This window comes from Sturnira hondurensis, unplaced genomic scaffold (assembly GCF_014824575.4).
Source record: "Sturnira hondurensis isolate 20B ecotype Veracruz unplaced genomic scaffold, ASM1482457v3 Scaffold0006413, whole genome shotgun sequence".
Classification (NCBI taxonomy): Eukaryota; Metazoa; Chordata; class Mammalia; order Chiroptera; family Phyllostomidae; genus Sturnira; species Sturnira hondurensis.
Genome location: NW_028079044.1, coordinates 15,535,800 through 15,551,955, shown reverse-complemented (window position 1 = coordinate 15,551,955; position 16,156 = coordinate 15,535,800).

Here is a 16,156-nt window from a genome sequence, read left to right as displayed (position 1 = left end):
AGATACTCCTCAACTTACAGTGGGGTGACTACCCAATAAAGCCATCATGAGTTGAAAAATATTCTGAGTTGAAATACATTTCATACTACACAGGAGAGTATGGTTGTTTGCCCTGGTGACCAGTGGCTGACTGGGAGCCGAGTCTAGCTGCCGCTGCCCAGCATCCCAAGGGAGTACTGGACTATGTATCACCAGCAAGGAAGAGATCAAAATTCAAAACTCAAAGTATGGTTTCTACTAAATGTGCATCACTTTCAGACGTCCTTGAAGCTGAAAAGTCATGAGCAGAACTGTTGTACGGTGAGAGACTACCTGTACCATAATGACGGAGTAGTCAGCCCTGAGACAATCACTAAACTTTGGTGGGGATGGCCAGACGGAATAGTAAATTTCCTTGGAAGAAACTAAGAATAGAAAGTTTTTTACTGGTCTGTGTGGAAGCTGGAAGCAATGGGTGGAAATAAGTGAACCTTTTAGGTTCCCTCTAGTGTGATTCATTCATAATACTGAGAATAGAATCTGATATCGAAACACTTGGATTTAAACACATTTACATTGAAGTTTAGCAGTGAAACTCCCTTGACAAATTCAAAATTCTATTAATGGATTATTGCCCTGTTATACAAGCATAGCGAAATACTCTATAAACTTCACTGAACGTGCTTAGCAGGAATGGGAACTTTTAGCATGTCTGGTATAACCATCATATATGAATACGTATATATTTTAAGTCCCCATATGTGCTTCTGTTCAAAATAAAAATTAGTGTTTAGGAATAGCTATTTCCTTAAAAAAACCCACCCATTGACTTCTTTGCCAAAAAACTGCAGCTCCTAAATTGACACATTTCAGTCCATCTGTATGTACAGCCTGCTCCACATTGTGGTTGTAACACAGACATCTTAACTTTAAACGACACCAAACAAACATAAAATTAGCACTGGCGGGTACCCCCTGCCACTCAATTTGCGTTGGGTTTAACACCTTCTTATTTTATATGTCCTTCCACATAAACAGTTTTATATTAGCCCCTGATCTGATACCTCCCAACAATTCGGTGCTGAGCTGTTCAAAAGCACTAATTAGCAGCTTTCCTACAGAAGGGAACACATTTATTAGAAAAATCCTGTAAACCCAGAACCCCCTTTGGGCCCTGCCATTTGTGTGTGAAATAATTCCATAAAAAATGTACTATATCGTTAATTCCAAGACTTTCCAGGAATGTAATCAATCAGAGAGGAAGTATAAACTGTATCTCTATAAACAAAAGAAAAACCTGATAACTGGCTTTAAAGCTGAGCTCAGGAATCATCACAAAGAGCAGATCCATGTATAAAACTAAGCACACTTCATAATAACAATAAAAATATTACAACTGTGTATATATGCCATTGACATGTATGCATTGCATTCAATTTTAGCACAATGGGCAACACATTTATTGCATTAACACTTCATTCATTTCTTTCTATCACTTCCAGCAATACCAAAGCCATATATACACACACATTAACTTTAGCAGAAAATAAAGTAAACAATCTTCTGGTATTTTGCCCTCTTTTGAAAATATAAAAGCATATGTAATTTTTAAAGGATTCAGGGAATACATTTTTCTAGAATTTGGTATTCCACATAGTCTAATTATTTCTTTTTAAGGCGCATGTAATATTGCTAACTAACTATTTACAATGTCAAGGAATGTTGCTCTTTTCTCCAACTTTTCTCATACCTTGATCAGATGGTTCTAGTGAATATTTCTGGTACTTGTAAATAATCATATCCTTGAGTGTGTAAAATCACACTAATTCCTACACCATTAAGAAAGGAAAATGTTTCTAGTTTTTGATGCATTATAAGTGGGAGATATTAACTTCTAGATGAGATTAGGCATAAGCAGGGGGAGAGCTTTGTACCCAGATAATATTTAAACACAAAATGTTAAGCACCGTAGGAATTATGAATGATTAAAAGTAAATAGGACAACACAACCATATCGTATTTGGATTGTGGGCCCTTCTCCCAATTGTGCATTTTTCTATTCCCCAGAGCAAAAAGCATCTTTATATATTAAAATTGTTTAGCTGTCAGGATAGATGGTTTGAACAGTAGCAAAGACTCAAAACCAAAGAAACAGCACACTTCAGTAAATATGTTTATGCAATGTCATATAACTGAGTTATATACAACAGGGTAGTAACCTTTCCTGTTTTTATCGTCAATACTTTTTCATTTGTGCAAACTGCCGCTAAGCAATGTAATTTCTAAAGCAAGTTTTTAAAACTTACAGGAAATTAACTCATACCAATTTATAGTATTATTTACTAAAATGGTACTGCACATACTTTACTATTTGAGGTGAATAGCTTTGTAAAATTATAGTAAAATGATGAAATTGTTCCATTTTAAATAGAAAATTCCACACTCAATGGGTTAATTTCAGTTCTTTCCAATTTTATTCCACTATTAGAAACAGATTTAGTGAAATACCTCACATATTTTTATATATTCATATTTCATAAAATGTGAATATACTTTAATGTATTTTCTCCAAAGAAATAAAGCCGGCTGACACTTAGGTTCGTTTTTCCTCCCATGCTTTCGTGTAAATAGTGTTTTATGTTGTAGATGAATATGTATCTTCTAATGGACTTAATGTACTTAGCATATAGTCTTTCACTAAATACGCTGAGCATTTCATTTTGGGTAGCTGCCATGACACTTGGTGAGCAGTTTTACATAGTCTGGGAGTATGTTTACATTTCGGCAAGCCTTTGGAGACAGATTCTCTGTTTCTGGCAAAAATGGAGCTATACACCTTTGCCATTTGTGACAGTGGCACTGTCTTTCAGTAAACCTGCCCACTGTGATGGAATTGAGATAAGACTGTAAGAGTATAGGTCCTAGAAAAGGGAAATATTTCCAGTTCTTTATAGGCCTGCTATGTTATATCATACGATGACTGTGTTAGTTTCCTAGAACTGACAAGCCAAGTACCACACACTCGATGGCTTAAAACGGAAACCTACTGTCTCATAGCTCTGGAGGCCGGAAGTCTAAAACTGAAGTGTCAGCAGGGCCTTGCACCCTCTGCAACCCACAGGAGAGAATCCTTCCATGTGTGCCCCTCACTGGGCCATCAATCCACAGCGTTCACGGCTCCAATCGCTCCCTCTGGAGTCACGTGGTGGTTTGTCCTGTGTGTCTTCACATTGCCTTCTTATAAGAACACTGGACCCATTGAATTAAGAGCCACTCTATTCCAGTATGGCCTTATCTTCATTAATTCATTCTCAGTGACTCTATTTCCCAATAAAGTCGCATTCTGAGGTACAAGGGGTTAGGACTTCAGCATATCTTTTGGAGGGACACAGTTCAACCCTCAGCAACCATTAACCAATATCAGATGCAATCTACTAAACTGGTATGGCCTAGTCCAAACAGCTAGCTAGAATCTTTTTAAAAAGATTTTATTTATTTATCTTTAGAGAGGAAGGGAAGGAGAGAGAGAAAGAAATCTCAATTTATGGTTGCCTCTCGTGCATTCCCTGCTGGGAACTGGCCTGCAACCCAGGCATGTGCCCTGACTGGGAATCGAACCGCGATCATCTGGTTCGCAGGCCCGCGCTCAATCCACTGAGCTACACCAGCCAGGGCAAATCTTTTTCTAGATCATCTCCTCTCTTCTTGAAGGAGTTCCCTTGCCTGAAGATGGTGTCAGAGTTGGTGGTACGCTTCTCCTTTAAACACCAGTCAGGTGGAGGAAGAGAGGAAAGCGGATGTTAGATGAGAGATCCACAAATGTCTAGTCTATAATAAATATTTTTTTGCAGGAATTTAGACGTACTGTCAGACAGAAAAAGAAGGAAGGAATTTCCTTCTCTCTTAACCACTGTTACAGACTATCCTAAAAGGATCCTTTGGAGAAATACTCACACTGTCCACTAGGGGTGCCCTGCTTTCCATCAACTCTGCCCTGTGGAAGTCACTACTCTCCATCATTCACATCCTCCAATTCATCAGTAGAAAACTGCTATTGAAGTAATAATAATGATATAAAACAAAACAAAAACCAGTGAGGAAAGCATTCAAAACAAAGTGGGGAGGTATTTTCCATTACCCCCACTTTAGCCTTTGTCTTCAAAGTTCTCTCTGAAGAGTATTAAATGGTGTTTGGCTTTTCCCTTTTTTTATCTTTCTCTTTTTGGAGAGGATAAGAAGTCAATGCAATTTTTGAAAAGGCTCCGAACAGAGAGGTCACTTTTGAACAAATGACGTGTAAGGCAAGATAAATTCACACTTTTCAGGCCTCATGAAAAACAAGGCCAGCTTTGTCTGGAATTCACTGAGAAGTCATTGAAGGTAAGCATCAGCTGCCCCCTGGTCATGAAGAAGTAAAATTCAAGGAAACATGAGCTAAAGAGAGTTTATATGTAACCGTAGGTTGATCATCCCTGACTTCCCACAAAGCCCTTTCATTTCCATTTGGAATGAGTATAAGATAACCTAGCCAGGCCAGCCCCTCCGTCACCAATCAAAACGCTCCACATTTGCCTAATTATCTGTTCTCATCATCAGTCATTTCTTGAAGTCTCGGATGCCAGGTATTTCCGAAATTAATCATGCCATTGAAAGCGGCATCTTTTCATGTAAATGGACTTTATTATCTGGATCAGAAAGCCCCGCTTTGAGCAGTGAAAGCCCATTTGTAGGGAAAGTGTCTGAAATCTGACATGCTGCCTTCCCACGGAAGACTCTTAGTGCTGACCTCCTAGCAAGCACCAAGTGTTTGTCACTGGGAGCTTGTGTGGTGTGTGTGTGTGTGTGTGTGTGTGTGTGTGTGTGTGTGTGTATCTAAGAGCCTTGGGCTGGCTGCATGCTAATTTGCCCCATTGTTTCAGGGTGACTGCCTTTGCAGTATTTAAGAACAAAGCTTTTTTGCATAAGCCCTATGCACAATTATTTTATGTTTACTTTGAGGCCCATCATCCTATCTTTATTGCAACTGTATTAGGGGACCGCAGAGCTGCTTTGTCTCCTTGTAAGGCTGTAGATTACAAGCAGAGTTTAGCGGGATACCAGAGCACTCCTCTTTCATTTAAAAGCATTTTACAAATGCTTGAGGATCTTGGGCTGGATCAGCACCACGTGGCTTTCTTCAGCCTCTGAGTTCAGAGGGGGGGAAGGGGGGAATATTTCTAAGAGCTTAGCAAAGTGCTGTGTAATTCACTGTTTAGGTTATGACATTTGGTCCCTGAAGGATGGGCAAGTGAGGAATAGAGAGTAAGAAATTCCCACTTGTAGAAGTATCACCAAAACCGACACAGAACCTATAAAAGGGTTACACACTCAGATTCACAGCGCTGGCTGGGATGTTATCTAATTAGCAAGTAGGTGTGCCTGATGAGGAGCCAACCCCAGTAACACTCTTCCAACAACAACGCACCGACCACCCACCTCCTGTGTGTAAAGAACACAGAAGGAAAGTGCTTTCTACATCTCCGACTCTCTTTTCTTTTGTTCTGTGCTTTAACAACTAGGTGTTAATGATAGAATGCTTTTCCTCTGGGAGGAGTAAAGAAAAGTAATATTGATTGCCTGCAACCCTCCCTCCTACATGGAAATAAAATTAATGTTGTGGCATAAAATGGAAAAAAACAGGAAATTAAAAGTTAAGGCTGACTTGACTTGAGGTGGTGAACACACAATACCATATACAAATGATGTATTCTAAAATTGTACACGTGAAACCTATAGAATTTTATTAACCGATGTCACCCCAATAAATTCAACAATCATTTTTAAAAATAAACAAGAAGAAGAAAGTTAAGGCTGATGCCTCCTTCATGATGCTTTTACTTTTTTTTTTTTTGGTCCTTGTAAAATGACTATAGTGTAAGATAATTTGCTGGAGGAAAGACCTAATCATAGAATTCATCAGGAAAGGGAAAACATTTTGAACCTCATTTTGCTCTCTTAAACCCCAGCTGAGAGCTGGCTTTTAAAGTACCCCAGTTTCTCTTATCTGCTTCATTTTTCTAAACCTGAAGACTTTCTTTAAATCAAAGGAAAACAGAAACCTCCTCTTCATAGTCTTCAAAAAAGCTGATACTTTTCTCATTCATTAAAACAAATGGACACAAGACTCAAGAAAATCAAGAATGTCCTACATCAGAATGGGTGGAGAGCACAATTTGTCTGGAATTTGGAAATACAGTTTAGAGTATTCCATTATCATCCAAAGTTCTATAAGAGGAAAAAAGCAAATATAAAAAATCAACTTCTGAGAGGCTGTATTCAAGAAAGACTTCCACCCCTCCATGCTTTTGTGGTGTTTGAAGATTAGCCAACAGGGAGGAAGGGGAGTGTAACCTCAAGAAATGAAACTCTAGGCTGTTGGCCAGAAACGCAGAACATTCATCTTTCCCCCTTTGCTGAGAAGAATGTTTCTGGGGAAGTTCAGTGAGGGTCTTGAACTTCTCAGGGCTTTTCTGAACTCCAAAAATAAAATGACTGTGAACCTTACCTCTCTCTTTGCATCCGCCTTTAGTCATGCTAACCAGGTCCTCCTTTAACCTTTTGAGTTCACCATGAGAAGTACAAATGACTTCTTCTGGTGCCCAGGAGAGCTCTGCTGTGCCATCCTTTCTGTTGGATGTATCATGTCCCCTCTCTCTTACTTTGCAATAATACCACCACCTCCTGGGCTGTCCATGATTTCCACAGTTGTTCCCACAAAGAATTTCAGAAGTTGTTCAGTCTCCTTCAGGACAGTTAACTGTAGTAACTACATTATAAGCTCCTTGAAGGCAGGGCTCTCAAATACAAGGATAATGTTGAAAAACCAAAAAAACACAGGCCATGGGGTCTGACAAGGGGCACCTTTTTTCTGCATGAATTTATGTATATAAAAACCAGTGGGGAGTATTCTAAATTAGCACTATGTGACCAGCCTTACTGGGAACAATCCCTGTTTGTTCCCATTATCTGTAAACCCAGTGGTGAACCCAGTAATGCAAAGGTACTTAACAAATTTCTGTCAGGGCGAAGAGAAATCATCAGTGCTGAATCATGTGAGATGTCCGCGGAAGACCATACTTCTCCTCTAGCCAATGTTTTTTAATCTATTTCTTAAGACAATATGAACTGAACAGTTTACCCTCGATCCCCTGGCCATACAGGTGTAGGTACGCAGCCAGGGTTCAGTCAGGTCTCAATCCTCAGCAAATGGTGAATTCAGCCGATTTGAAAACATTTGCTTCTCTTTGTTAAGCTCAAACCAGAGACTGATGGGCAGAATAAGTTGTGCGTTATAGAATTGGTATACCTGGGGTTTTTAGGAGTTGGCAGTATCCTGGATAAAGAGATATGGGGGAGGGTGGCTATGACAGACAGTAGGCACAGACAATCTTTTTTAAAAGGTTTATTTATTTATTTTTTAGAGAGAGGGAAGGGAGGGAGAAAGAGGGAGAGAAACATTAATGTGTGGTTGCCTCTTGCACGCCCCCAACTGGGGACTTGGCCTGCAACTCAGGCATGTGCCCTGACTGGGAATTGAACTGGCGACTTTTCAGTTCACAGGCCAGTGCTCAATCCACTGAACCACACCAGCCAGGGCTAGACAATCTTAAGGTAACCATCAAGAAGGGGCTGTCCACAAGGAAATCAAGAAAGCAGGCAGCAAAGTAGAATTTTGCTCTGAAGTCAATTAAATTAATCGTTAAAGATTCCAAAACTTTTCTGATTTGAAGTTTTACTCCTGGCCTGCGTTTTTCGGGGGAGAAAGTTTGCATACACTGGGCCATCTCTCTCTCTGCTGCACTGGAAAAGTTCAAACTTTTTTCCTGCAGAGTAAAGTCAGGACATTAGAATTAGAACTGCAGATCTAGCTCACAGTAGCTGGGACTTGAGGATCCTACTGTGCCAAAGTCTTTGGCTTTGAAGAAAATTCAGAAGATGGGCTTGCAAAACCTCTGTGCTAAATGTTATCGAGAAATTTAATAGTTCAAAGCTAATAACCTGTGTTATCACTTTTGGCTCCAATTTCCTTTCTATGACATTTCCCAACTTTTTTATTAAAAAATAAATTCTTGCCCTGGCTGGTGTAGCTCGGTGGATTGAGCAGGGGCCTGTGAAGCAGAGTGTTGCCAGTTCGATTCCCAGTCAGGGCACATACCTGGGTTGTAGGCCAGGTCCCCATAAGGGGACACATGAGAGGCAACCACACATTGGTGTTTCTCTTCCCACTCTTTCTCCTTCCCTTCCTCTCTCAATAAAAATAAATAAATAAATATATAAAAAAATAAATTCTTTCCCTGACCAGTGTGGCTCAGTTGGTTGGGCATTGTCCTAAAACCAAAAGGTTGCTGGTTCAATTCCTGGTCAGGACCGTGCCTGGGTTTTGGGCTCAGTCTCCAGTTGGCATGTGTAAAAGAGGCAACCAATCAATGTTTCTCTCTCACACTGTCTCTCTCTCTCTTTGTCCTTCCCTTCCCCTCTCTCTAGTTAGTTAATTAATTAATTATTAAAAATACATAAATTCTTATTCTTTAGAAAGGCAACAGTATTCCTACAGTATTTTGCAAGCTGCAAGAATCCCACTGGAAGAGTTTCTAAGAGGCCTCCTAGCTTAAAGTGAGTAGCATAGCATCTGTCTTGCTTCTCAATCATCTGTAGTCATATTATCCATCTTAATTGCAAATGAATGACAGTCTCAGACCCTGGAAGGAGTCATGGGCTGCTTTGCTTCTTCCCTAAATTGGAGTGATCTAAGCAGTCTCAGAAACCAATTTACGACTCTTCCCATTCCCTCCAAATCCATTCAAGTTTGAGCTCTGATTGCTGCGTTAGAAAATATTTTGTCTACCTTGGAAGATATATTCCATATATTATAGTCAGGACACCTAAGTAATGACAATGGGCCTATTTGTGAAATATCTTCTATCTGGGGAAACTTGGAAATATGCATCATTTTATAGCTTAATGGTCCATATTTTCTCTCTCACACTTCCTCGAGAAGAACTGCAGAGAGAAATCGTGTAGCTTTAGTTATCAGTTCATTCTAGCTCTGTAGCAGTGTGCATTGCTTTACATAATATGTATGCTATTAAAATTTATATGTGAATCTGTCTCCTTTTTATCTTTTCTAAACTTGACCTTGGCTTTACATTGTCTTACACCAAATTTCAGAGATTATAGCCCTTCATTCTAATGATCTTTCTTTGTAACAATTAGCAAATACTTCAGGGTGAATTCAAGATGTTTAATTCATCAAACATTTAATTGTCTAACGTGGACACAGTTCATGCTGGAGAATAAGACAAGTGGTGCCTGGAGGAATATATGCTCCAGAAGTAGACCTACAAAAGAAAACACACACATACACATATACACACTCACATATTTTTCATAAAAACCGTGTGCTCATAAGAGCAATCTTTGGGGTTACGGGTTCCAGAACCCAAATACCTGCGTTCCAGGTCATGTTTTGTCACTCATTGGCTGTGAGTCCTGGACAAAGTTATTAATATCTCTGTGTGCCTCATTTACTTCAAATAAACAATGGACATAATAAGAGAACCCTTATCAAGGGGACTCCATGAGAATTACATTCAAGAGAACAGTGGTGGGCACTTAATGGATATTGAGTAAACATTAGCCAGTATTATTATGTGTTATCTTTAAATAAGAATAATTATAGTACCTTCTCTGTAAGGTACTTGGGAACAAATGACTTAATGCATTTAAAAGCTTGTAGAGGCTATCATTATTATAATCATCACTGGAAATGTACTATCAAAACGCTATAAGGAAGCACAGGAGATGGGGGTGGAGAGGGGTCTTATTTAAATCTCGAGTATTATCAAAGGCATCAAAAAGGAAAACCCAAACTACCTTCTCAAGGATGAGTGGAATTTTGAACAACAAACACAGAGGAGGGCTTCCCTGGCAAAGACAAATAAAAATAGGCTGAGCCAAGGTCCTAAAAGAGAATCATGGGTTTGGAGCAGACTGCAAGGGATGGGTGTGAAGGCCTACGGTGAAGGAAGAAGAGAGGTGATGGGAACTGTGTGCAAAAGTTCCTGTATCTAGAACATGTTATTGAAGGTGTTCCGTAGCCCTACATACACTAAATATAGATAAATGAACACAAAACAAATAAATAAGTGAGTTTCATCCCATAAACATTTTGAAGCCAGTTGATTTTGTTTTAAAGGAAAAGAATCACATAATCGAATCCATTTAATGTAATGTCAACAGCAATATAGTAAGTAAATCAGAGAGAGAAGAATGTGGAAACAGGAAGCCAAGTTGCAGCCAGAATGTGGTGAAAAGGTTAATTAACACACAATGTTGGAGAAATAAGAAAGATTGGGAGGGAATCTACAGATCCACAGTGTAATATAAGGACCTTATGTGAAGTCTAACTGAAAAAAACTTCAAAAAACATTTATGACATTTACAAGGCAACTTTACATATAAACACTGACCAGGTATTTGTTAATTAAGATGTTGCTGCTATTTTTAGGGATTAGTGTGGTATTAGACTTATATGCTTTTTTTTAAAAAAAGAGTTCTTACCTAGTAAAGAAATATATTGAAATAAATATGGGTAAAATTTCATTACGCCCGAGACTTGTTCCAAATGTGATTTGGTGTAGGAATAAAGAGGAGAGTTGACCTGGGAGGCTGAGCAACAGCCACATGGGGTTTCTTATAATCTTCTGTCCACTTCTCTATATGTCTACATTCTCCATTTTTTTTTAAGTTTTTAATAGAAAGTAAGTACTTCAGCAGAAAAGAACATAAGGTTTTCAGAGCCATGGCAGAGGTGAAATCGAAGATGCTAGTGGCCCCATGAAAGAAGAGACAGAAAAGATGGAGAGAGAGAAAACAAACTTAACCCAAGGTGTCTGGCTTCAGTGACTAGACAGGTGATATTGATCATGACCAAGAAAATAAGGTGATCTCACTTATGAAATTTCTTTACTGTTTACAAAATGTTCTCGAGATTGCTATTTCATTTAATCCTCAAAATGGCCCTAGGAGAATACTTTCATTTGGCTGATAAGAAATTGAAACCTATGAATCTGAGAAGTTCAAATAAGGTATAGCCCTGGCCAGGTAGGTCAGTTGTTTAGAGCATCGTCCCAGTAAGCCAAGGTCGTGGGTTTGATCCCCAGACAGGGCACATACAAGAAGACACCGGATGCACAGAAAAGGTGGAGCAATGAACGGATGTTTCCTTCTCTCTCTCTCAAATCAATAAATTATCAAAATGTTTAAATAAGGAGGCAGAGTTTAGGGAGGAACACAGCGAATGGAGACAGGACCACATTATGACTTTCTGGGCCCTAAAAAGCATTTTAACCTTCGTGGACCACTTCCTCCATCAAGAACACTAAATTATCATTTATGACTGTGTCGGCATAAAGAATATATTGATAATACACATTAAGATATTTTTTTACCCAGAAGTTCACCTTTGTTCTTTTTTAAAGAAATTAAGATATTTTTGCAGGCTCCTCAAAGTACTGTGGTCTCTTGACACTGGGAAAGAGACATTAACCCTGAAAGGAGAGGAAGGACCTCAGGGAACTCTTTATGGAAAAACTCACATTTCCTAAAATCCTCTCCACAAATGGCTCATAACCTGACAACAAAAGCACAGGCAAACTGGAGGAGCTCTTTGTAAAGATCTCATTCTTGGCTGCTTTAAAGAGATAATTGCCTTTGTGATGTCAAAAACCTGCTAAGAAGGTTTGTAAGTGTAATTTTCTTGACTACAGAGTAATCATTCTCATTCAATAGCTCACAACTTTAAATTTAAATGCTGGATGTCAAGATAAAATTTTTTTGATTTAAACACTGATTTCTTAAGAGCCTCTTCGTAACCCTTCCCAACCACCCAGGTGCACATTGGACCATGTATAAAGGCAACTCCAAAGAATGCGAGAGGGATGAGACACCAAACTAAAGCACTGATGTTCATTTTTTGGCAAGTTAATGTTGGAATGGTGACATCCAGTCCAGAGTCTACTTGGTACTTCAAATTCTCATTCAGAAATTTTCTACACCCCATTCATAGGCAGCTCTGTCTTTGAAGATTGTCCCCTCTTAGTCCTACAGAGGAAAACAAAGAGAGAATAGATGGGGGAGGTATATGTGTTAGTTCAGTAATATATACAGAACTATATACTGACTTCTGTAACAGTGGTTTTCTTCAAAACAATCGGCTTTGCTAAGTTAAATCATTGCATAGTCAAATCAGTTACTCATCAATCTGGACTACAGATTTTAAGTGTTCAAAATATCACATTGCTTGACTGAACTCAATTAGCACTATGCTTTTCATTTCTGAAAAATTCTGTTATCATGGATTACTCTACCCCGAGGGAACTATTTTTTCCTTTTCTTGTGGTATTTCTCATGACCATAGCCACTGTCTGACCCTTCAGCAACCCCCAAGGCATTCACACACATACATTCACCCTTCTTCTCACAAATTTCTTTGTCATTTTTTTTAAAAAAACTTCACACATCAAAACCATTCTTGCATATTTAACCAGATGAGAAGATTCATTGCCTGTTTCTGGTTTGATAGCTTAAAATGTCAAATTCTGTTTCCCTATATGAGACAGGTTTCGTTATTTTGCTTTTATTAGTTATTTTCCCTTCATTGATGTAATGGTTTCTCCAGTTATTAGTGTGGACATGGTAAGCGCCACCCTGCCCCTTCCCCTCGTGCGTTACTGCGCAGCAGGACACCCCCGTGAATCGGCCATCGTTTGTCCTGGGCCCCAGGACAACCAATGTCACCCACAGATCTTCCTGCCTGAAGGGACAAGGATCCAGATCTCCTTACCAAGGGCCTACTGCTTGGGGAATGAAAGAGTGAGCCACACTGACAGCGGCTTCCGAGAGCGTGCTGACATTTCTGGGGGGTCAGAATGGGCAAGATCCCATTTTTCCTGCTTGGGTTTTTCCCAAGCAGGAAAAGCCATGAACCCGTTTAATTTATCATTTGTTCGTTTTCATATCTTTGCTTTGTTACGTGTAGTAATGGATTCAACCTGAGTAGCTTGAAACAATAAAATGAATAATGAGGGGTGGGGAATGCTACTAACTTGAACAGAATATATTAATGTACACACACACCAAAAAAAAGTCCTCAAAACTATTGCCTATATTGGGAAGTGAAAATTTATAAAAGAGAGGCAGACATAAAAGAAGAAATTGTTTATTTGTTTGTTTGCCTTTATAAAACCCATTTGGGAGAAACATCCGTATACGTACATCAGTTATCTGGCTTGTCCCAGTTACACTGATGTTAGAGATGTCCTTTGTTAGAAATTAATGTGTGTAATAAAGTTTTACATTTTTCATATGTTTTGAAGTATATGAGCTATATTTCTTTTCACTGCATAATTACTTTTGGTATACAAGAAAAATGAGGTGCTTAGCCCTAAGTAAATAACCTCAAAACAAACCAAGAATAATAGTTACATTCTTTTCATCTTCTAGGCTGTATACAATAAATATTTCCAGAAACTTTGTAAGTTACATTTTGTGACTCTTTGCAAAAAAAAAAGAGAGAGAGAGAGAGAGAGAAAGAAACTTTTATTGAATCAAAACTAAGCGCAAGCTAAAATATGCCTCACTCCCATATTCATATTTTGTTTTACTTTACTAAGAGTATAGACTAATTAAAAATACCAGCTCTTCTCCTAATCATAATAATTTCCAAAGTGTTTCCCTTTATAGTCCAAAGGCATCTCTTACTCAGAATAAACCTTCTGAAAAATAAGACCAGATTTAAGACATTTTAAGTAGTTTAATTTTCTGGATAGGTGCTTTCAGTAACTCCTAAAGTCTTGTAAAGGAGAATGTTATCAATAAAATCACATATTATCTTGATAACAGTTCCTCGTCTTTGCATAAACTGTGTTTTTAAGGCTAAGCATTCAAGGCTTCTAAACAATGGGACTACTTTTTTAAAAATAAAGGAAAGTGGCTATGTCAGTCACACCCTAAAGAAGCAATTTGGGTCTTTAAAAGTATTCCCATGGGGCTGGCTGCACAGTTTCAAATTGGGGAGGGAGGTAGACAGTGTTGCAAATGCTAGCAGACTCACTAAGAGACCCCTAACCCCTCCTTGTAGCTGGCTCCACTGTAATTACCAGTCTGTCTGTTGCTTTCTTTTCCCTCCCCAACAGCACTTACTATGGCCTTGATTTTTTTAATGTTTTATTTAATCTGCTAAAGAAGTTCTAGATTTTGCCAAACTTGAGCAAACCAGAGAAATGTTCATATTTTCAGTTACTCATGGTGGACTCTCTTTATAAAGTATTCACGCCATATATTTTTCCAACATCTTGCAGTATTGATGACTGAAGCTCAGGGTTTTTCTCTAAAAAATAGGAAAGTAAAGCCAAGGTGTTTTTTCTCTCCCTCTTTTTCTGGTTTCTAGATCAAACACTGTGTCTTTGGCTATGGCAGTGTGTGTAAACATTTAGATCAAGAGAGCTGAGACCGTACACCCATAAAGTAATACATTGTCTCTGTAAGTGAGAATTCTGCATGATTTTGTTATTTCTTAAACATTCTTGTTATTTGCATTTTTCTATGATAAACAATGGTGATTTTTGTAACAACCAAAATTATTAATTTTTTAAAGACTGGCTCTGAATTTCTAGTAAAGTTTGTGAAGTGAGTTAAAAGAAGTTTTTGATTGCTTTACAAAATAGAAAAAATATTACCTTTCTCCTAGAATTTGTATCTGCATTTGTGCAGAGTGAGCAGATGGGGTTATGGGTTTAAGGGTAAAAAAGTAAAGATAACAGATCAGCAGAGATTTATATTAGGCGGTCATCAATCTGCCTTAGAAAAGTTGGAAAAGAGAGAGCTGATTCAAATACTTAGAGACTGATCTTAACATATTGAGAGAGAAGAGGCTAGTGTGAGGAATGATGGTGAGGATATCTCATTAATTCAGGAGTTTTGCTTGCTTGCCCATTTATTTGTTTGCTTGAAGAAACTATCTACAGAAAATCACAGTAGAATACCAGCAACGGACACTGAGAGAAATGTAGAGACTAAAGAGAAAGACAACCTCAAATTTCCAAGTTTCCTGAAGAAGAGTAACTTTCTGCAATGATGGACAAAAGCCTTAAAAGTAACTGTTACCCCTGAAGAACATAGTTCGTGCCTTGGGATTTAACCTGAGAGAAGGGTTAACTCAATCTCTTCCCTTTGCTCTCTGGTACCTTTCACTGACACAAACACTTCTGACCAATCTGGTGGGCTATAGGTGGTCTGTAGGCCATATTTGTTTCCAGTCACTATTGCTGAAGCTCATCACTGGGGATGGGAATCCTAATTATTGGATTTGAAATTTTCCCAGAGGTGTCACACACATCCTGGTCCACATCTTCTCACATACTCATGTTTAGACGTCAGTTTGAAAGTCTTCTATAGCAGCCAGTTAACACTAAAGTCAATCCAGGTTTTCTACTTACTTTCCACCTCTATAGCTCTGGTCACTCCCCAACCCAAACCCCTCTGCATTCAGTACCACGTTCTCACCATGTAGAAATGCTCTAATGTATTTCTATTTTTTTAATTTTGCGTATCTTGCCAGAGGCACCTTTTCTAGATTCATGTGAGAAGTTGGAAAAGAGAGAAGCAATATAAAGTTTAAAGTTTATATCAAAGACACTCAAAATTCCACACCACACTCACCAAGCCCTTCCCCAAACCCTTGCAAACTTGTGGTTCAACTCCATAAATTAGCTTCACTAACTATATCCAGGCCTTCACTGCCAACTTCCCAGCTCTCTGTCGATACCTCGATCCAGTCCCTTGGAAGATGAGTATCACTAGGACAGAGAAAGAACACAGAATGTAGATGCTTTTCTCAGACACACTGTATTGATTATTTGTGGGTGTTCCTGCTTCCCTCTCATCCATACGTCCTGCCGCCATGTAAGAGAACTGGACCTAGGTCCAGAATTGTGACCCAAGTACTCCCCTGTGGCTGACCTGTCCACTCAGACTATAATTCTTGCAAGCCTGGAATATTTCAGGTCAATTAAGGTCAAACTTTCTGCAAAAAGACACTCCTTCTATTCCCATGCCATCTCAGGGACACCATCTCACC